This window comes from Rhinoderma darwinii, chromosome 3 (assembly GCF_050947455.1).
Source record: "Rhinoderma darwinii isolate aRhiDar2 chromosome 3, aRhiDar2.hap1, whole genome shotgun sequence".
Classification (NCBI taxonomy): Eukaryota; Metazoa; Chordata; class Amphibia; order Anura; family Rhinodermatidae; genus Rhinoderma; species Rhinoderma darwinii.
In genome coordinates this window covers 396,777,296-396,801,352 of record NC_134689.1, presented here as the reverse complement: position 1 = coordinate 396,801,352, position 24,057 = coordinate 396,777,296, and the positions used below count along the sequence as shown (strand labels likewise).

At 41.6% G+C, this 24,057-nt stretch overlaps 1 long non-coding RNA gene across 2 annotated transcripts in view; it reads left to right on the top strand.

The window, feature by feature from the left end:
- LOC142750166 (uncharacterized) overlaps positions 1-24,057 on the top strand; it is a 189,881-nt gene that overhangs the window by 24,064 nt on the left and 141,760 nt on the right. The gene's annotated exons all lie outside the window — the stretch shown is intronic.

Genomic DNA, 24,057 nt, shown 5'->3' with positions numbered 1-24,057 from the left:
GTCTGTGACAGTGCATTGGGAACCGGGACGTCAGCAGTCCCCGACAGCTGACACTCCACTGTTGCCGATCAGCGGCTCATCGCCGTTGATTTTGGCAATTAACCTATTAAATGCGGCGCTCGATTGCGTTTGTGGGGGTTTCTGATGCTTGTGATGGCATCCGGAGGCCAGACAACGGCCCCCGGGTCTGCCATGTATGGAAGTCTATGAGGACCAGCCTCTGGCTGGTCCTCGTAGACTTAGGGTATGTTCACACGAGGGCGTCCGTTACGGCTGAAATTACGGGGATGTTTCAGCCTGAAAACATCCCCGTAATTTCAGCCGTACTGGCATGTGCATGCGCTTGAACGCCGCGTCAATTACGGCCGTAATTAGCGCTGCTATTCATTGGAGTCAATGAGTAACGGCTCCAATTACGGCCAAAGAAGTGACAGGTCACTTCTTTGACGCGGGCGTCTATTTACGCGCCGTCATTTGACAGCGGCGCGTAAATATACGCCTCGTGTGAACAGACAAACGTCTGCCCATTGCTTTCAATGGGCAGATGTTTGTCAGCGCTATTGAGGCGCTATTTTCGGACGGAATTCGGGGCAAAAACGCCCGAATTACGTCCGTAAATAGGCCGTGTGAACATACCCTTACTGTCAGAGTGACTGTGATGTCACACTGGCAGTTGGAATACGTTACACTACCTAGGTAGTGTAATGTATTCTAGCAGTGATCAGAGCTGCAGGTAAAATAAAGAAAGTGAAAAAAGTAAAAAAAAGTTAATAAAAATATTTTACAATAAGTCTCTTATTATAGGAAAAAAATGAAAACGTTAAAAAACAGTACACATATTTGGTATCACCGCGTTCGTAACGACCCAATCTATAAAACTATAATGTTACTTTCCTCGCACGGTGAACGCCGCAAAAAAAACAAACTACAAACAATGTCAGAATCACTATTTTTTTGGTCACCACCCCTCCCGAAATATAGAATAAAAAGTGATCAAAAAGTCGCATGTACCCCAAAATAGTACCAATAAAAACTACAACCCGTCCCGGAAAAAAACAAGCCCTTACTCCGCTTTTTTGACTGAAAAATAAAAACGTTACGGCTCTCAGAATAGCGTGTCTCAGAAAATAAATAATTTTATAAAGAAGTGATTTTATTGCGCAAACGCTGCAAAACATAAAAAAATATATGCATATGGTACCGCCGTAATCGTACCGATCATCAGAATAAAGTACAATTGTCATTAAATAAATAAATAAATAAAGAATTTAAAACGCCAAAATCACTGTTTTTTTGGTCACCAAAGCTCTAAATAAAATGTAATAAAAAGTGATCAAAAATAAGCCCTCACACCGCTCAATTCAGGGAAAAATAAAAAAGGTATGGCTGTCAGAATGTGTTGATACAAAACATTTTTTTTTTTTAACAAATAGTTTTTTCTTTGTAAAAGTAGTAAAATATAAAAAAATATATATATACATTTGGTATCACCGTAATCGTATTGACCCGCAGAATAAAGATAAGTCGTCGTTTTTACCGCATGGTGAAAGTGGTAAAAAGGAATCCCAAAAAGCAAAGGAGGAATCACAGTTTTTTCCAATTTCACCCCGCAAAGAATTTTATTTTCGCTTTCCTAGTACATTATATGGTACTTTAAATTGGGTCAATAGAAACTACAACTCTTCCCGCAAAAAAATAAGCCCTCACACCGCTCTATTAATGGAAAAATAAAAAAGTTATGGCGTTTGGAAGGCGGGGAATTAAAAACTAAAATGTAAAAGCAAAAAAGGATCAGTCCTGCAAAGGTTAATGAATTTCTATTAAAAAAAACAATTATGGGCCGCCTTGGGGGTTACTACATTACCTGAGTTATTTGAAAATGATTCTATAAGATCTTTCTCAGAGTTAAGGGCAGAATTTGCAATCTCACAGACAGATCTCTTTAAGTACCGACAGGTTCGTCATCTTCTTCCATCTGGCTCTCATACACAGGTTCAGGTGCCATCAGGGCTGTATGATTTGGTCTTCAAGACCACAATGAGGGAATCTACACTAACACGAGCTTTATATGATATACTTCTGGGGGATACGGAAACATCCAAGACCCCACAGATGGCAAAATGGGAAAAAGAGCTAGGGGTTTCCTACGGGGTTGAGGTATGGAGTAAAGCAATTACGTGGACTCTGCGAGCCACTATGAACTCGAATCTTCTAGAGGTCTTTCACAAACTACTCTTGAGATGGTACTACACTCCTCTCCAATTGTCCAAGATATACCCGTCTTCTAGTCCCTTGTGTTGGAGAGGCTGTGGAAAAGTGGGATCATTATTACATATTTTTTGGGAGTGCCCAGCTATTGCTCCACTGTGGAAAGAGGTATTTGATTTGGTATCCACGTTAGTAGGCGCCCATCTGGAGCCCAGTGCAGCCTTGGCCCTCCTGTCCTTGGACATAGACTCGGTTGAGACGTCCCGGAGAGTTATTGTAGCTCACGTATGCCTGACAGTTAAACACTTATTGGCCAAGAAATGGAAATCTAATATAGTCCCCTCTCTAAGGGAGGTGATCGATAGTGTGTCATCTCATTGTGGGTACGAGAGGCTCTTTGCACTTCGGCACAACGGATTGGCGCGCTTTACTTCCCAATGGCAGCCGTGGGCAGACAAATTCCCAAGTTGAGGAGTCAGGGTTCTCAGGGATTGATAACTCAAAGAAGAGAAATTACTGAAGGTACTATGACGATGTATTAACCAATTTATACTTGGTATGTATCCTGGTTTTCCCCCCCTCCCCCGGTTTTTTCCTTTTGTCTTTCCTTCTCCCCCCTCAGATTACGTATTGACTGACTGTTTACACTGCATTGGAACTTCCTGATAAGGAAGCTGTTTATTATATGTAACCTGTGGTTTCGTTGATAAATCAATAAAAAACAATGTTTTAAAAAAAATAAAAACAATTATTACCACATGTGGGGTATTGTTGGGAGAGATTGCCTTACAAATTTAGAGCGACTTTTTCTCCTTTATCCCTTGTGAAAATGAAAAAATGCAACATTTTAGTGGACAAAAATGTTGATATTCACGGCCTAATTCTACTAAATTCTGCAAAAAACCTGTGTGGTATAAATGCTTACTAAACCCCTTGATTGGTGTAGTTTCCTTGATGGGTGTAGTTTCCCAAATGGGGTCACTTTTGGGGTGTTTCCACTGTTTTGTTCCCTCCGGGGTGTTGCAAATGCGACATTTCACTGAAAACCAATCGAGCAAAATCTGCGCTCCAAAATACAAATGCCGCTCCCTCCCTTCTGAGCGCTACCGTGGGTCCAAACAGCAGTTTATTACCGCATATGGGGTATTTCCGTAATCGGGAGAAGATGCTTTACAAATGTTGGGGTGCATTTTCTTCTTTATTTCTTGTATATATTACAAATTTCTATGTTTTTCAGAAAAAAAGTAGATTTTCATTTTCACAGACTAACTCCAATAAATATAGCAAAATACCTGTGGGGTCAAAGTGCTAACTATACCCCTAGATAAATTCCTTGAGGGGTCTAGTTTCCAAAATGGGGTCACTTTTGGGGAGTTTCCACTGTTTTGGCACCACAAGACCTCTTCAAATCCGATATGGTGCCTAAAATATAATCTAAAAACAAGCAAGCCCCAAAATCCTCTAGGTGCTCTTTTGCTTCTGAGGCCGGTGCTTCAGTCCATTAGGACACTAGGGCCACATGTGAGATATTCCTAAAAACTGCAGAACCTGGACAATAAATTATGAGCTGCGTTTCTCTGGTAAAACCTTCTATGTTACAGAATTTTTTTTTATTACAAATGAATTTCGGCAAAAAAAAAGACATTTGTAAATTTCCCCTCTACATTGCTTTATTTCCTGTAAAACGCCTAAAGGGTTAAGAAACTTTCTGAATGCTGTTTTGAATACTTTGTGGGGTGCAGTTTTTAAAATTGGGTGATTTATTGGGGGATTCTAATATATAAGGCCCCTCAAAGCCACTTAAAAACGAAACTGGTACCTATAAAAATAGCCTTTTGAAATTTTCTTGAAAATGTGAGAAATTGCTGCTAAAGTTCTAAGCCTTGTAACGTCGTAGAAAAATAAAAGGACGTTCCAAAAACTATCCAAAACATAAAGTAGATATATGGGAGATGTTAACTGGTAACTATTTTGTGTGCTATTACTATCTGTTTTACAAGCAGATACATTTAAATTTAGAGAAATGCAAATTTTCCCTATATTTTGGTGTTTTTCACGAATAAATATTGAATTTATGGACCACATTTTTCCACTATCATAAAGTACAATATGTCACGAGAAAACAATCTCAGAATCGCTTGGATAGGCAAAAGCATTCCCAAGTTATTACCACATAAAGTGACGCGTCAGATTTGAAAAAATCGGCTGTGCCACAAGGCCAAAACAGGCTGCGTCCTGAAGGGGTTTATGCATATTGCCGCTATAAAAATGAAAGCGGCAAACTTTGTGAAAACCAAAATTTGCGTCAGTCTCAAAACTTTTGGCCAGGACTGTACAATAATATATCTACTATAATACTGCCCCCTATCTACAAAAATATAACTACTATAATACTGCCCCCTTTGTACAAGAATATAACTACCATAATACTGCTCCTATGTACAAGACTATAACTACTATAATACTGTCTCCTATATACAAGAATATAACTACTATAATACTGCCCCCTATATACAAGAATATAACTACCGTAATACTTCCCCCTATGTACAAGAATATAACTACTATAATACTTCCTCCTTTGTACAAGAATATAACTACTATAATACTGCTCCCTATATACAAGAATATAACTACTATAATACTGCTCCCTACATACAAGAATATAACTACTATAATACTGCCCCCTATATACAAGAATATAACTACTATAATACTGCCCCCTTTGTACAAGAATATAACTACTATAATACTGCCCCCCTATATACAAGAATATAACTACTATAATACTGCCTCCTATATACAAGAATATAACTGCTATAATACTGCCCCCTATGTACAAGAATATAACTACTATAATACTTCCCCTATATACAAGAATATAACTACTATAATACTGCCCCCTATGTACAAGAATATAACTACTATAATACTGCCCCCTATATACAAGAATATAACTACTATAATACTGCTCCTATATACAAGAATATAACTACTAGAATACTGCTCCTATATACAAGAATATAACTACTATAATACTGCTCCCTATATACAAGAATATAACTACTATAATACTGCCCCCTTTGTACAAGAATATAACTACTATAATACTGCTCCTATATACAAGAATATAACAACTATAATACTGCTCCCTATATACAAGAATATAACTACTATAATACTACCCCTATATACAAGAATATAACTACTATAATACTGCTCCTATGTACAAGACTATAACTACTATAATACTGTCTCCTATGTACAAGAATATAACTACTATACTACTGCTCCTATATACAAGAATATAACTACTAGAATACTGCTCCTATGTACAAGACTATAACTACTATAATACTGTCTCCTATATACAAGAATATAACTACTATAATACTGCCCCCTATATACAAGAATATAACTACCGTAATACTTCCCCCTATGTACAAGAATATAACTACTATAATACTTCCTCCTTTGTACAAGAATATAACTACTATAATACTGCTCCCTATATACAAGAATATAACTACTATAATACTGCTCCCTACATACAAGAATATAACTACTATAATACTGCCCCCTATATACAAGAATATAACTACTATAATACTGCCCCCTTTGTACAAGAATATAACTACTATAATACTGCCCCCCTATATACAAGAATATAACTACTATAATACTGCCTCCTATATACAAGAATATAACTGCTATAATACTGCCCCCTATGTACAAGAATATAACTACTATAATACTTCCCCTATATACAAGAATATAACTACTATAATACTGCCCCCTATGTACAAGAATATAACTACTATAATACTGCCCCCTATATACAAGAATATAACTACTATAATACTGCTCCTATATACAAGAATATAACTACTAGAATACTGCTCCTATATACAAGAATATAACTACTATAATACTGCTCCCTATATACAAGAATATAACTACTATAATACTGCCCCCTTTGTACAAGAATATAACTACTATAATACTGCTCCTATATACAAGAATATAACAACTATAATACTGCTCCCTATATACAAGAATATAACTACTATAATACTACCCCTATATACAAGAATATAACTACTATAATACTGCTCCTATGTACAAGACTATAACTACTATAATACTGTCTCCTATGTACAAGAATATAACTACTATACTACTGCTCCTATGTACAAGAATATAACTACTATAATACTGCCCCTATATACAAGAATATAACTACTATAATACTCCCCCCTATGTACAAGACTATAACTACTATAATACTGTCTCCTATGTACAAGAATATAACTACTATAATATTATCCCTATATACAAGAATATAACTACTATAATACTGCTCCATATGTACAAGAATAACGAAAATTTAGTCACCGAAATTTTTATTTCCTGGAGTCCGTAGGCAGCACAACACATGGGTTTTAGTCCCCTAGCTACAATCAAGCAGAGACAGGTTAATTAGCAATAAGCATTAAGCAATTAAACAATTAAGGACTTCCCCTGTAAGTATGTACCGGAAACCGGGCCCCAGCATATTTTTACGAAGCAATAGTCATAAGTCCTGCCAGGGGGGAAGCTTGTGCTGCCTGCGGACTCCAGGAAATAAAAATTTCGGTGACTTGCATATGGGACTTGCCAACCAATAGCTATATGGACGGGATAGCAGACGCCATTTCAAGCACTCTTTTGCCAAATAGAGAACCCTCTGATGCCAGTGAGTCGAGCTTGCAGTGCTTGACAAAGGTTGATGCGGATGCCCACGTAGCCGCTCTGCAGATTTGATCCAGAGAGATATGCCCGACTTCTGCCCATGAGGTAGCTGTAGAGTGTGTGGAATGTGCCCTGATATGCAGAGGAGATAATCCGCCTTGCTAGGGTGACTTTACTTGCTTTTTGTCCCTTATTAGGACCGGCATGTTGAAGGAACAGATTTTCTGATTTCCTAAAAGCCTTTGTCCTTTGAATATAGGTGAGAACTGCTCTTTTCACATCCAATTTTCCTGATCTTCACCATGAGGGAAGAGAACTGGCAATAATATCTCTTGATTTATATTCCTTAAGGAAGAAACTTTAGGCAAGAACCCAGGCATGGTACGTAGTAGAAGACAATCTCCCAGGTCCCTCAAATATGGTTCTTTGAAAGAAAGGGCCTGCCGCTCGCTTATGCGCCTCGCCGACGTGATTGCCACCAGGAAGATGGCCTTGAAGGAGAGAAATCTGATGGATGACTCTTGCATTGGTTCAAACGGTGGCTTTGTTAGAGCCGACACCACTATTGAAAGGTCCCAGGAAGAAGAGTGTACCTGAGAGACTGGGCTAAGGTTTTTTAAAGCCTTGAAGAAGGTCTGACCAACTGCTGGTTGGAGAAAGGATTTTGCAATTGGGCATTAATTGCTGTGAACTGCACCTTAAGGGTATTTAGCTTCAAACCTTTATTGAAGCCCTCCTGAAGAAATTGTAGGATAGTATTCAGAGAGACTACGTTTGCTGAATTTTTAGAGCACCAGGAGGTAAACAGGGTCCAAACTCTGTTGTATACTTTGACCGTTGAAGGTCGTCTAGCTGACAGCAAGGTATTAATAACTTCTAATGAAAGTCCCATTTCTGTCAGGGTTCAGGTGATACACCCTTACTACTGCATGGTGGGTGTGGTATAGAGAACAGAAGCTGAGGACTTTGTTGTTCACTTCTGATGCCATCACATCCACGTCTGGCATTCCCCACGTGGCAGCTAAGCTGCTGAAAACCTGAGCGTTGAGACTCCACTCCCCTGAGGAAGTCTGCAGTGTGGTTCAAGGAGTCCTTGATGTGAACTGATGAAATTCCCAATGAATGTTGTTCTGCCCAACTCATAAGTCGTCTGCACTCGGTTGACATTGAGGCACTCCTCGTTCCTCCCTGTTTGTTTACATAGAACACAGTTGCAAGGTTGTCTGACTGGATCAGGATTTGGGTATTTCTCAGATGGGATTGAAAGGACATTAGCGACAATCTCACTGCTCTGAGTTCCTTCATGTTGGAGGATTGTGACACTTCCCTCTGACTCCTTCTGTTCTGAACCCATAGGTGATCTACATGGGCACCCCAGCCCCAGGAGGAGGCATCCATTGTGAGGACTTTCTGTGGTGGGGGAACTAGAGACTTTCCGGACCGGAGAGTGTCCGGGATTAACCACCAGCTGAGGTCTTGAAGGGTGAAGTTGGAGACTTTGAAGGGGCGTCCAGATTTCTGACATTTTTGTCCCAGGCACTGAGGATGTCGAGCTGTAATGATCTCATGTGGGCTTTGGCCCAGGGGACCGCATCTATGGATGAGGTCATTAGACCTAGGATTTTCATAGCTCCTCGAACCGATATATATTCGGATGGCAAATAAGGCGTTCTATTGAGCCCCGGAGTGCAGCAATCCTCTCTGAAGACAATTTGACTGTCATCGACTGGGAATTCACCATGAACCCTAAAAATTTCAGATTCTGTGATGGTGAGAGCTGTGACTTTCTGAAGTTCACCAGGAACCCGTGAAAGTGAAGAAACTCCTATGTGGTTTGGAGATGTTCTTGTAGAAGGGACTCTGATGATGCTTTTATTAGCCAGTTGTCCAAGTAAGGGACCACACATATCCCTTTCAGCCTCAGTGCTTCTGTTAGGACCACCACGATTTTCGTGAACACATGGGGTGCCGACGAAATCCCGAAGGGTAGGCAGGTAAACTGGAAATGCTGTACTCCGCCTTGCGCCTGGACCGCCAATCAGAGGAACCGTTTGTGCACAGCCAGAATCGGGACATGCAAGTATGCGTCCGTGAGGTCGATTTTTGCCATTACGTCTTTCCTTTCCAGAAGGTTCATCACTGACCGGATAGTCTCCATCTTGAAGGTTTTCCTCACCAGATATTGATTGAGGAAAGTCAGGTCTATTACCAGCCTCCAACTGCCGTCTGATTTGGGCACCGGGAACACTCTGGAGTAAACTCCTTGCCCTTTTTCTGAGACTGGGACATCTTCCAGGGCTGCTATCTGGAGAAAGACCTGCAGAAGCTGATGGACTATCGGGTTGTGATGCCTGTTGAGGAAAAAGTGATCTGGGGGGAGAGTTCTGAACTCCAAAGTGTATCGTCTACTGATGGTTGCCATCACCCAGTCGTCAGATGATGTCACCGACCACCGAGAGGAGAATCTCTGAAGCCTTGCTCCTACTTGTAGTGCTGGGCGTCATAAACTGTTTGGATTTTGAGCGGGGTTTTTCTTCCGAAAGGAGGAAGGGTTTTCCCGCTTCGTTTTAAATGTGCGCTGACGGTCTGGAAACCTTCTTTGAACTTCTTTTCTTCTCTGATCCTGAAAGTAATGCCTGGTATCCTTCCTTTTAGGTTCAGGAAACCTAGCCCCTTTGCCTTCCCCTGAGAAATTCAAAATATCCGTTAATTGGGGACCAATCAGAGATTCTGGCTGAAAAGGGAGGCTACAAAAAGAGAGATAATCCCCAGACCATAACTTAAGCCAATGAGCCCTTCTGGCGACATTCAATAGGGATAAGGCCCTGGATGCATACTTGATGTTATCCAGTTGGGAGTCACAGAGGAACTCCGAAGCTGACTTCTTTACTGGGAGGGACTGGAGAATTTCTGCCCTTGGGACTCCATCTTCTAGATCCCTTGACAGGTGGCTTAGCCAGACCCGGAATGCTCTAGCCGCCGGTACTGAAGACAAGGAGGCTTTGCACGAGCCCACTGCTGAAGTATACACCTTCTTCAGAAGAGAATCCGCCTTGCGATCCATGGGGTCTTTCAGCATGGATGATTCATCGGGTGGAAAAACAGCTTTCTTTGCCAATTTAAAGAGGCTATGTCACCACATTATAAGTGCCCTATCTCTTATATAAGGAGATCGGCGCTGTAATGTAGGTGACAGTAATGCTTTTTATTTAGAAAAACAATCTATTTTAAACCACTATATGAGCGATTTTTAGCTTTATGCTAATGAGTTTCTTAACCCCTTAAGGACTGAGCCTGTTTTGGCCTTAAGGACACAGCCTATTTTTTCAAATCTGACGTGTCACTTTATGTGGTAATAACTCCGGAATGCTTTTACCTATCCAAGCGATTCTGAGATTGTTTTCTCGTGACACATTGGACTTTATGTTACTGGCAAAATTTGCTCGATACATTAAGTATTTAATTGTGAAAAACACCAAAATGTAGCGAAAAATTGCAAAAATTAGCATTTTTCTAAATTTATATGTATCGGCTTGTAAGACAGATAGTAATACCACACAAAATTGTTGCTAATTAACATCACCCATATGTCTACTTTAGATTGGCATCGTTTTTTGAACATCCTTTTATTTTTCTATGACATCACAAGGCTTAGAAATTTAGCAGCAATTTCTCACATTTTCAAGAAAATGTCAAAAGGCTATTTTTACAGGGGCCAGTTCAGTTGTGAAGTGGATTTTAGGGCCTTATATATTAGAAACCCTCGATAAGTCACCCCATTTTAAAAACTTCACCCCTCAAAGTATTCAAAACAGCATTTAGAAAGTTTATTAACCCTTTAGATGTTTCACAGGAATTAAGGCAAAGTAGATGTGAAATGTTCAAATTTCTTTTTTTTTTTGCAGAAATTCATTTTTCATCTATTTTTTTTGTAACACAGAAATTTTTACCCAAGAAATGCAACTCAATATCTATTGCCCAGATTCTGCAGTTTTTAGAAATACCCCACATGTGGCCCTAGTGCACTTATTGACTGAAGCACCGGCCTCAGAAACAAAGGAACACCTAGAGGATTTTGGGGCCTCCTTTTTATTAGAAAATATTTCAGGCTCCATGTCGGGTCTGAAAGGCTCTTGCGGCGCCAAAACAGTGAAAATCCCCCAAAAGTGACCCCATTTTGGAAACTACACCCCTTGAGGAAATTATCTAGGGGTATAGTTAGCATTTTGACCCCGCAGGTTTATTGCAGAAATTATTGGAAGTAGGCCGTGAAAATGAAAATCTACATTCTTTCAAAGAAAATTTAGGTTTAGCTAATTTTTTCTAATTTCCACAAGGACTAAAAGGAGAAAATGCACCACTACTTTTGTAAAGCAATTTCTCCCGAGTAAAACAATACCCCGCATGTGGTCATAAACGGCTGTTTGGACACACGGCGGAGCTTAGAAGGGAAAGAGCGCCATTTGTCTTTTGGAGATCAAATTTAGCAGGAATGGTTTGCGGAGACCACGTCACATTTGCAAAGCCCCTTAGGGTATGTTCACACGGCCAAATTTCAGACGTATACGAGGCGTATTATGCCTCGTTTTACGTCTGAAAATACGGCTCCAATACGTCGGCAAACATCTGCCCATTCATTTGAATGGGTTTGCCGACGTACTGTGCAGACGACCTGTTATTTACGCGTCGTCGTTTGACAGCTGTCAAACGACGACGCGTAAAAATACAGCCTCGGCAAAAGAAGTGCAGGACACTTCTTTGGACGTTTTTGGAGCTGTTTTCCCATAGACTCCAATGAAAACAGCTCCAAAAACGGACGTAAAAAACGCCGCGAAAACGGCGCGAAAAACGCCGCGAAAAAGCTCCTAAGGTACAAGTACAGTGGAAACTCCCCAAAAGTGACTCGATTCACGAAACTACACCCCTTGAGGAATTCATCTAGGGGTGTAGTGAGCATTTTGACCGCACAGGTGTTTCATAGATTTTATTAGAATTGGGCAGTGAAAATTAAAAAAATCCTTTTTCTTCAATAAGACGTAGTTTTAGCTGAAAATGTTTCATATTCTCAACAAATAAATGAAAAAAAGCACCCCAACACTTGTAAAGCAACTTCTCCTGTGTACGGCAATACCACATATTTGGTCATAAACTGCTGTTTGGGCACAGAGTAGGGCTCAGAAGGGAAGGAGCGCCATTTGGCTTTTGGAGTACAGATTTTGCTGGATGGGTTTCTGGGCGCTATGTCGCATTTGCAAAGTCCCTGTGGGACCAAAACAGTGGATCCCCCCCAGAAGTGACCCCATTTTGGAAACTACACCCCTCAAGGTATTCACCTAGGGGTGTAGTGAGCATATTAACCCCACAGGTGATTGGCAGAAATTGGTGTGCACTCGATATTGCAGAGTGAAAATGGTTTTTCAATAGATATGCCAATATGTGGCGCCCAGCTTGTTCCACTGGAGACACACACCCCAAAAATTGTTAAAAGGGTTCTCCCGGGTATGGCGATGCCATATATGTGGAAGTAAACTGCTGTTTGGGCACACTGTAGGGCTCAGAAGGGAGGTAGCGCCATTTGGCTTTTGGAGCGTGGATTTTGCTTGTAGTAGTTTTGTTTTGAGTCTTACTGGTGTTTCCGTTTATAATGTGGGGGTACATGTAAGGCAGGCGGAGTATATAAGGGGCATAGTCAGGTGGTATAGGGGGGTAAAAAAAAACAATAAAATTATCCATAGATGTGTATTACGCTGTGATCGATCCTTTCTGCACAGGCCGGTGTCGCACTAATAAATGGTCTTTACTTATTCCCCTTTTGGTCCACACTCCGCACCTTTGAAGTTTGGGGAATTTTGCTGGGAAGTGTTGTCCTGGTATAATACGGGCACCCTCACTTCCAGCAGATATGTTTGGGCCCTCCCCTTTCTGGTTCCCTAATTTTAGGGGTCTTGATAATTCGCCACTTGAAACAGAAGAAACGTTCCCCTCGGGCCGGCACAACTACATATTTTTCTTTCCTGATTTATTGGTGCCTTGACTAATTTTATTTTTTCATAGACGTAGTGGTATGACGGCTGGTTTGTTGCGGGACGAGCTGTAGTTTTTATTGGTACCATTTTGGGGTACATGCGACATTTTGATCACCTGTTATCCTTTTTTATTTGGGAGGCATGGTGACCAAAAAACAGCAATTCTGGCATATTTTTTTAGTTTTTTTTATACAGCGTTCACCACGCATTATAAATTACATGTTACCTTTATTCTGCAGGTCAGTCCGATTCCGGTGATACCTAATTTATAGAACTTTTTATGTTTTACAACTTTTTGCACAATAAAATAACTTTTGTAAAGAGAATGGATTTTTTCTGTCGCCAAGTTGTGAGAGCCATAACGGTTTTACATTTTTCGTCGACGGAGCTGTATGAGGGCTTATTTTTAGCGAGACGAGTTATAGTTTTTATAGGCACCATTTTTAGGTACATGCGACTTTTTTATCGCTTTTTATTAAAATTTTTGGAAGACAAAGTGACCAAAAAATAGCAATTATGTCAGTATTTTTTAGGTTTTTTTTTTACGGCGTTCACTGTGCGGAATAAATAACATAATATTTTTATAGTTCAAATCGTTATGGTCGCAGCGATACCAAATATGTATGGCTTTATTATTTTTTTCAATAATAAATGACTTGATAAAGGAAAAAGGGCGATTGTGTTTTGTGTTATTATTTGAAACTTTTATTGTATGTTTTACAACTTTTATTTTTACTTTTTTTACACTTTTTTTTTTACACTTTTCTTTAGTCCCAGTAGGGGACTTGAAGGTCCAACTGTTTGTTTGATGTTCTAATACATTGCACTACCTATGTAGTGCAATGTATTAGAACTGTCAGTTGTTCACTGACAGCAAGCCGATCAGGCTCCGCCTCCGGGCGGGGCCTAATCGGCTAACGTAATGGCAAATAGGAAGCCATTGTTAGGCATCCTGTTGCCATAGTAGCAGTCGCCAGCCTTGCCATCGCATGGCAAGGCTGCCGATTGCATACAAACCACTTTGATGCAGCGATTGCATTGAATCGCTGCATTGAAGGTGTTAATGGCAGGAATCGGAGCTAGCTCCGGTTCCTGCCGATAGATCGGGGTGTCCGCTGTAACATACAGCGGACACCCACTGCTGATGACGCCGGCTCAGCTTCTGAGCCGGAAGCTGAGCCGGCGCCATCTTGCCGATGGTACCGGAAGCCTCCTGGGCCCCGCCGACGACGGGGCATAGGAGGATTCCGTTACAGGCTGATCGGGAGGTAAGCATTAGCCCTCCGATCGCCTTTGCAGCCACCGGCAACCCAGCGATCACGTTGCTGGGGTGCCGATGGCTATAAACTCCTCACATGCTGCGATCTCTATTGAACGCAGCATGTGAGGGGTTAATCGGTCGGATCGGAGGCTAGCTCCGGTCCTGGCCGATACCTCAGGGTGCCAGCTGTAACATACAGCTGTCACCCGGTGGTGATGTCGCTGGCTCAGCTCCTGAGCCAGCTTCATCTCCATCACGTACAGTTACGTGGAGATGCGCGAAAAGGCCATCTCCCATCACGTAACTGTACGTGAAATGGCGCGAAGGGGTTAATGCCCAAGTCGGCGTGTTTTACTTTAGACCAAGTGGGCGTTGTACAGAGAAGTGTATGACGCTGACCAATCAGCGTCAAACACTTTTCTCCATTCATTTACACTGCACTAGCGATATAGTTATATCGTTATGTGCAGCTACATACACGAACAGTAACATTACTGTAGTGTCCTGATAATGAATATACATCAATACCAGCCTGGACGTGATGTTTATTCAGAATCCTGACCCTTCTGAATCTTTTCTGTGAGATTCCAGCAAGGCGAGCGTAATCTCGTTTGAAATGACAGGTTACATCGTAATCTCGCGAAATTACGTTTGCCTTGCTGGAATCTCACAGAAAAGATTGCTGGATATACCTTCACTATACACCACTATTGCCACTACCCAATGTACCATGTTGTTTGTGCCTGGTAAATAGTGAAGGGTCGGTGAGCTGCGTGGGGTGCCAGAAGTCGGACCCCTACCGATCTGATATTGATGGTTTGTTCTTTTCTTTTACATTTTCTTTTTATTGAGAAAAGTTTTACAAAGCTTTTGCATAACAAAAGAAATAGTCCACAAAAAAAAGGCAGTTAAATGCTGAAAAATTACATATCATCAGGAATGGTTGTGCTAGCATACATTTATCCGATTATAGAAGCAATAAAATACATGAAAAGCACAATTGTCTGTGGCAGAGTACCTGCAAAGTATGAGGGCAATTGTTCAAAATATAAATAGAAAAAACGTTTGTCATTGAAATAAGAAAAATGGAAGGGGGGGTGATGGTGAGAAGGACGGAAGAAGGGGGGATAGGGGTACATTAGAAGCATATATATCATATCAAGTTTGGTATAGTATGTGACTTTTTTCTAACACTCCAATATTCCACTTATAGCAATCAATCGAACTCCGTGAGCAATTCTCTGAATTGAGATGAAACTCTGAAGTTAATAATAAGAATAATGTAATAAGAATGTAATTAGGTGATTAGTAGTCTTATCGATGCCTGTTATTGGCAAGTTCAGGAAATTAGTGTATGTCGTAATTGGTATAGAAATGTTGCAGATGTCCTGTACATGTCAGATAACGGTATCCCAGTAGTTACGTAGCATGGAACACGTCCACCAAGTATCAATATAAGTACCAATTTCTGCATTGCATCTCCAGCAAGTGTTCGGTATGGAGGGATTCCACAGGTGCGTTTTATCGGGTGTAGTATACCAGCGTGATATCATTTTATAAGAGTTCTCCTGGATTCTTATGCAGTGTGAAGGGCCATGTGAGTATCTGTATAACAATCTAATATCAGATGTAGATAATGTTATTGTCAAGTCCTTCTCCCACAAGGTGATGTGATGGTTTATTCTAAGGATAGACCATCAATGTCATAGTTCCAGAAAACCTCTTCAATATGTAAATATGCCATATGCAATTATTATGCAGTTAACTTTTACACATTCTCAGTTTTTTGTACTTTTTTGCCTGTGTCAGTCTTTACTGTATCTTTAGCTTTCTATTTATAAATAAGATTATTATAAACAGTTCCATAGTTTAGGTCTCAACCAGATAGTGGAGTGTTATAGTTCATGAAATTATGGCAGATGTAACATCATCAGTAAGTAATTCTTCAATCTATGGGTGCCTTTTGGAAACACTATAAAACAAGCAACAGATCCAGTGTCAGTGAACTTGAACTTTAAAATGTATGTTTTTGTATCTGATACTCTTTATCTTCCCTGCACTGTTTGCAAACAGATAGCAGGACTTTGACATCCAGACGTATATCACATATAAATACATCCGTAGTTCTGTTACCTGTTTTGCTCAACCCTCAATACATTTGCAGAAAGGGGGCGTGACCTCAGGAAAGGGGGATTGATCACCGCAGACCTACAAATGTATAATTTACTCCAGAAAACTGTCGTAAATTAAAGTGGAAATCTCATTTTATTCAGATTCATTAGATAGTGGTAGTCTCATAGATTTCACTATATGGGGCGTAGCAAGGTAGGGACCCGCCCGACCAGACTACCCCTTTGCACTCCCATTAGACTGTTAAATAAATAAAATGCATTTAGTGTTTTTTATGTATTTAATCAAGATCTTTAAATTGGGCAAAAGTCTCATGCACATATATGGTATATGGTGGCACAGGGAAATCATACAGCTTCATACTACAGAGGTTCACAGCTTCCATATACCACCATATGGGGCCTCTGTATGACACCGTATTACAGGAATATTCTCTCCTATAAGAAATGGTTCTAAGGCAGAATACTTCTATATTACAGCATGCAATGGAGTATGTCCCAATGTCTCTTATGAAATCGGAGCCATACGATGTACCATGCACCTTTATGGCCTATTAGGGCTCCCTACAACACAGAACTGCAATACAGGGCATGAAGCCTTAGGCCTCATGCACACGACCGTAAAAACTCCCGTTATTACGGGTCGTAATTACGACCCGTAATAACGGGCTCATAGACTTCTATTGGCCACGGGCACCTTCCTGTTTTCTTACGGGAAGGTGCCCGTGCCGTTGAAAAAGATAGAACATGTCCTATTTCAGGCCGTAATAATGGCACGGGCAGCCCATAGAAGTCTATGGGGCTCCCGTAATGACGGGTGGCTACGTGTGTGCACCCGTCATTACGGCAGCGTTGCTAGGTGACGTCAGTAAATAGTCACTGTCCAGGGTGCTGAAAGAGTTAACTGATTGGCAGTAACTCTTTCAGCACCCTGGACAGTGAATTCCGATCACAATATAGAGCAACCTGTAAAAAAAAAAAAAAAGACGTTTATACTTACCGAGAACTTCCTGCTTCTTCCTCCAGTCCGGCCTACCCGCCGTTGCCTTGGTGACGCGTCCCTCTCGACATACGGCCCGACATCCCTGGATGACGTTTCAGCCCATGTGACCGCTGCAGCCAATCACAGGCCAATCACAGGCTGGAGCGGTCACATGGACTGCCGCGTCACCCAGGGATGTCGGGCTGGATATCAAGAGAGGGACGCGTCACCAAGGCAATGGCCGGGTAAGTATGAATTTCTTTTACTTTTACCTCGGAAAGGGTTGCCCCTTCTCTCTATCCTGCACTGATAGAGAGAAGGGGCTGCCGATTAGTGCAGTGCAATTTTGCATCGAAAACGTGCCCGTAAATACGGGTGGAATACGGGTGACACCGGAACCGTATTTACGGGCACGGGTCCGTAAATACTGGTGCAAAATGCGTTGAATACGTGTGACACCGGACCTGTATTTACACCAGTATTTACGGGAGGTAAAAAATACGGTCGTGTGCATGAGGCCTAAGGCAGATTTTCCCAACCAGGGTGCTTGGTCAGGGATTCCTCAGAACACAGCAACATCAAAACCTATCAATTTTACAGCAGAGATTGATAAAAGATTGTTTTACCCCCCCCCGTACCAAGCTTCTTAAATATACAGCACTCACATGGAGCTGTAATGTGACTGCAAATAAAGCCTTAGGGGAGATTCACACGAACGTTGCGTTTTTGCGCGCGCAAACAACGCAGCGTTTTGCGAGCGCAAAAACCATTTGACAGCTGCGTGTGTCATGCGTGTCTGATGCGCGGCTGCGTGATTTTCGCGCAGCCGGCATCATAGAGATGAGGCTTGTCGACGCCCGTCACTGTCCAAGGTGCTGAAAGAGCTAAATCTTTCAGCACCCTCGACAGTGAATGCCGAACACAACAGCGAAAAACCTGTAAAAAAAAAAGATAAAGTTCCTACTTACCGAGAACTTCCCGGCCGTTGCCTTGGTGACGCGTCCTTGGTGACGCGTCCTTGGTGACGCGCCTCTCTTGACATCGGGCCCCACCTCCCTGGATGACGCAGCAGTCCAAGTGACCGCTGCAGCCTGTGATTGGCTGCAGCCTGTGCTTGGCCTGTGATTGGCTGGAGCTGTCACTTGAACTGAAGTGTCATCCCGGGAGGTCGGACTGCAGGAAGGAGACAGGAGTAATCGGTAAGTTAGAACTTCGGTTTTTTTTTACAGGTTAATGTATTTTGGGATCGGAAGTCACGGTCCATGGTGCTGAAACAGTTTAACTCTTTCAGCACCATGGACAGTGACTATCTCCTGACGTCGCGTACCGATAATTTTTTTGCCGGGATCGGCCAAAACGAGTTTGCCCGAACCCGGTGAAGTTCGGTACGCTTGTCCGGCTTCGCTCATCGCAAAGACACTCCGTTTGGATGTTCGGAAACAGAAAAGCACGTGGTGCTTTTCGGTTTTCATTCATCCTTTTCACTGCTGTTGCGCGAATCACGCTCGTCCCATGGAAGTGCTTCCGTGTGGTGCGCGTGATTTTCACGCACCCATTGACTTCAATGGGTGCGTGATGCGTGAAATACGCAGAGTTTTTGAACCGGTCGCGTATAGTACGCAGCGAACAAACGCTGCGCAAGAATCACGCACTATTTGAACTGCCTCATTGACTTCTATAGTGCTGTGCGTGATGCGCAGAAAATACGCGGCCTGCACGCGCGCAAATCGCGCTCGTCTGAATCCCCCCTTAGGCTGAGACTACACACAGACTTTTTGTCGTGTTACAACGATCAATGTCCATAGGAATATATTAAATTGCATGAAAATTTGCTTGTGCATGTATATCAATAACAAAGACTCGAGGTAAAAATAAGTTGTGTGATAGTTACTATTCAAGCTATTGTGCAATAAAAGTTGGTGTGTAGACCTCGCCTAAGGCCCTGTACAGTCTTTTATGTCTTTCTTTTAGCAAAAACTGGGAATGGATCTAAAAAAGTCTTATGAGTCTTTACATTACAGTTCTCTTTTGTTGAGGATCCAATCCTTATTTTGTCTATGAAAAACTGCCTGTGTGAACAAGGCTTTAAGGCTTCACACAGGCTATTTGTAGAATGACAGTTGCAGCCCATAGGTGTTTAGCCCCAGCCTGAGGCAGATTTTAGACCGCGGTGATACGGGTGCAATTTAGTGTACGTATTACGCCGCAATTCCATGGACCTCCCAGAGCCTATGGGGATCAAAGTCCGGTTCAGTAGAAACATGGGAGATTGCAGCCATAATACGGACACTAAAATGTGCCTGTGTCATTGAAGTGCGGACTTAGAAGGACATGGGGTGAAAATAAAGTTAATCACAAGTTAATGTGTGTATCCCTAGCCTTTTTGTCCACGGAAATGTTGCACACTCTTTGTAGTCTACTCCATATTGCTCTAACTCCACGTGAAGTTTTACATAAAGTAATAAATGAATCTGGTTTCTTTGATAGTTTTGGCAGTCCATATGTTCTCTGATGTTATTTTAATCTGAGTGAAGTTGCAAAGGTGTAAAAGTCCGATGAAAGTTCTATCTCTTGGTACATTATGATCTTCTCATTACGTTGGACTTTTCACCATTGTTGTTTGCTAATATATTGCTTATTCAGCAATTCCCCCCAAGGGTATTTATACAGAGATGCAATCTGTGGCCAGATATAAATACAACATTGGGGCAGTATTGGGGCAACATTACACGAATTTCATTTTTGGAGGTTCGTTTGGCAAATTCTAGGCCTAAATGATTATTTTTCCCTTTAACTTCTGTGTAGTCAAAATGAAGTGACTACTCCTGTAGATGCCAATAGAGAGGTTCACATTTTCTTTCCTGATTTGAGTTTCGGCTATTCGCCAGGCTGCTAGCAGTTCATTGGCCATCAGAATTGGGTAAATTGATTTGCCAGAATAATATGTAAAGAGATTCTCCCATTGTATCCTATGCACTGGTAAATCTGCCAAATGAGGCAAAACAATTCTCTAATTTCTTTGAATGGCCAGCATGTGATTCTACATTTTCTCTGCAGTGACTGCATCATCCTCTGTTGATAAAAGTATTGAATAGTGTACTATACCATTACTGACCTTAGGGAGCAAGCACCTTTCTACTGCGGATGCCACCCCTAGGCATGTGCCTCGCTTCCTAATGGAAAATGCATCTTTGCTTATAAAGTAAGCATTCTCTTTCCAATTTTTTTTCCCTGTAAGTGATCAATTGGACTGTATGTTGGTGTGTGAATGGCTCTCTGCCGATAATGCGCATAACTAATATGTGAGCAATTGTAGTGTACCTATTTAGGGATGCACAATGCATCGAAACTTCAATACTGTTTCGATACCGTGCACCCCCAAACGGTTTGATACCGTTTTTTCATGTATTTCGATACTAAGCTGTGCAGCTGCACAGCTTAGCATTGTAACACATGAATGTATGAGAGCGGGGCAGCGGCTGTATGATACAACCATTGCCCCGCTCCTGATTCCTGACATGTGCACGCCTTTAGGATTATGTGATGCAGCTAGCGTTGCACTAATGAGCGGCGGCACTGAAAACAGAACATGGTGGGCGCACTACAAAACACCCCCATGTTCTGTCCTCAGTGCCTGAACCGCCGCGCATTAGTGCAGCTCTGGCCGCATCTCCTCATGCTGACCGCGCGCGCACTTATTGTCAGGAGCGGGGCAATGGCTGTATTACACAGCCGCAACCCCGCTCTATAATGGCGGAGATCAGAGAAACCTCTCATCTCTGCCGTTATTCCCGTGTATACTGCGATCAAAGCGGACTACCGCCGCAGCATTCAGGGGAAAATTAGAAGGGGTGGGATGCCCCTTGGATCGCGTCACAGGGAATTCTTGTGACGCAATCGAGGGACATACCATATATGTGCAGCCATTGAAGGACCCCAGGGCTGTCTTACCATATTTCCTGTTAGGGCATACTTAGGTATGTCCTAACAACTGCCTGTGTACTATACGTAGACAGGCTAATGTACTGGCATATATATAATTAAAGTTTAAAAATAAAGTAATATTAAATTTAAAAAAATACACATACACCTTTTTTACAATAAACATTAAAATAAGTCAATACATAAAACATACACATATTCAGTATTGGCGCGGCCGTAATAACCTGCACAACCGTTTTTTTGCGTCATTTATGATGGTGTGATGAATTTAACCTCTATGTGCCTTACATTAATAGTAATTAACCCCATCATATACCTTACACATTAACCCATTATGACTGAGAAACATGGCTAATTGCTATTAATGTGAGGCACATTCAAAATTCATCACACCTCGCGCCTCACATCAGAAAACGGAATAACTTTTTTTTTTAAAACTGTTGTCAAAGTATCGTTTTGGTATGGAAATCGCAATACTAAACGAAGTATCGGTATCGAAGTCCAAATTCTGGTATCGTGACATCCTATTGTAGAAGTCATGAGTAGGCAAAGTCATTTTGGATGGTAGCAAAAAGCTTTGTTACAAAATAATATAACAGAACAAAAGAAAAAGATTACATGAGTTATATGGTTGATGTTTACATCTGCTCTATGATCTGGGTGTAGGTGGGTTACTGTAAGGGCAGATAAGAGCATAACAAATATAGCGGGGTCATGTTTTCACGACTTGCTGGACGATGGCAGCACATTCTCGGCACTCCTTCACGTGTGAGAATACAAAGGAAGGAGTGTGCTTACAGGAATTTCATTTCCAAACCAAGAGCGCTATGCGTCCCCCCCCCCCCCCCCCTCAATGTGCAAAACAGTGTCAAGTACTGGGCTTCCCCTCATATCATCCCATGCGTTTTCTAGGAAAAAATGTGAAATGTGCGGAAAAGTTTATCATACTTGCCATGTTCCGCCTCATTTACTCTCTTCCTACATTCCTATCATTATCTTTTTGAGGCCTCCAACTCATAATCCACAGTGAACAAATATGTACGTATCCTTCGGAATGTTTCCATCAGGATGATCTGATATTTGAATAAATCTTTCATTAATGTATTGGAAGCTAAGTGCTAGAAAGAAAATATGTTGAAAATTGTCTGACGCGTCCTAGGGAAAATACTATGCCTAATAGATTCACCACATGGTGGCACATGGATTGCAATATGGAGTTCAAAACTACAGTTCTGTATTGCAGTCTGTGTGCTACTGTGTATACCTCCATGAGCCAAGTGCATGAGGCCTAATAACTAACGCAGTGGCTCAGTGGTTAGCGCTCTTGCCTTGCAGAGCTTGGCTCCCGGGTTTGAATCCCACCAAGGGCAACCACTGCACAGAGTTTGTATGTTCTCTGTTTGTGTGGGTCACTTCCCACTCCTAAGACATATAGAAAGGGAATTTAGATTGTGAGCCCCATTAGGACAGTGACAACTTCTATACAGTGCTGCAGAATATGTGAGCACTGTATAAGCAACATACATTATTAAACTTGTTAGATGCAGAGGGCCTTTTAGGGTGGGGGCAACAATTTGGGGAAGAAGACTATATATAGACCAATATTTGGATATGATTTCACAAGGAATTACGGTTATAACAATTGGGGTTGACCCTCAATAAAGCTTGGAGAAGGTGTGAACGGAGGTACAGGGTTGGTCTTGCACAACCAGTCTGCCAGTTCTCAAATACAATGTGAAGAGAGTTGAGCTTGTTGTCTACTTTCAACTTATGAGGTCTTAGAGGACCTCCTGTTATAAAAAAAAAAAAAGAAAAGAATATTTGGTTGTGGAGAGTTCTTTTCTTTAGATGGTAAATTAGCAGTAAAAAATAATTAGTTCCTTCTTAATTTTTAAGGCTGTGACCATCTTGAGTGACTGCAGCTTTACAAGCGGGGTGGTGCCAACCTGAGGTAGCTTTCCTCTGTCCAAGGGTCCCATAGTTGCTGCAGGGTCTACCTCTATGTTATACCATTGGCTGAGACCTCACAATATACCACCTCTTTGTCTCTAAGGCATAAAGTACTGGCTGTCAGCCACTACCTCAGTTTGCATTTACAATTAGCACCCTCTACTCAAGCTATTCCAGGCTGTCTATGAACTGCTTGTACATCATAGCAGACCCGTGAATTATTTTTGGGAGGTGTTAGATCTCTCCTTTTGCTGTTGTGAACGTGAGAGATACTTGTCACTCGTCACTGAATGGATTTTCTCAAGCATGTAGAACAAAGTCAAAGTATATGTTGCCCTCAGACTATTTATTTTTGTTCTCCTGTGAATGATCGATTGCCAGAATTCACACATGAACCAACCTTTGGCATGATGCTCCAGCCTTGCGCCGGAGTTCATTGACTTACTGATGTGACCAATATGTTTAATTAATCACTCCCATGATTTGACAGAGAAATGGTCACTTATCTCATGGAGTAGTTGTGAGGCTTAAATGTTGCATTGTGCTGTGTCCAGGGATGGTCTGATAGTGCCCTTGGCTTCTGGGGTGGGACTAGTGATGATGACGAGATCACCTCATGTGAAATGCTCATATGATTGACCCGCTGAGAGTCAAAACATTTCTGTAATCTGCCCCACTAACACCTTCAGATGGGATCTGCCCTCCTCATGGGAGAAAACGGGGTCGTGACGGTACATTCAGGTGCCCATGGTTGTTTCTTTTCTATTCGGGCCCCTCTTATCATGACTTTCTTGTTTAAATGGTATAGCTGGTCTTCTTTTGCCACAG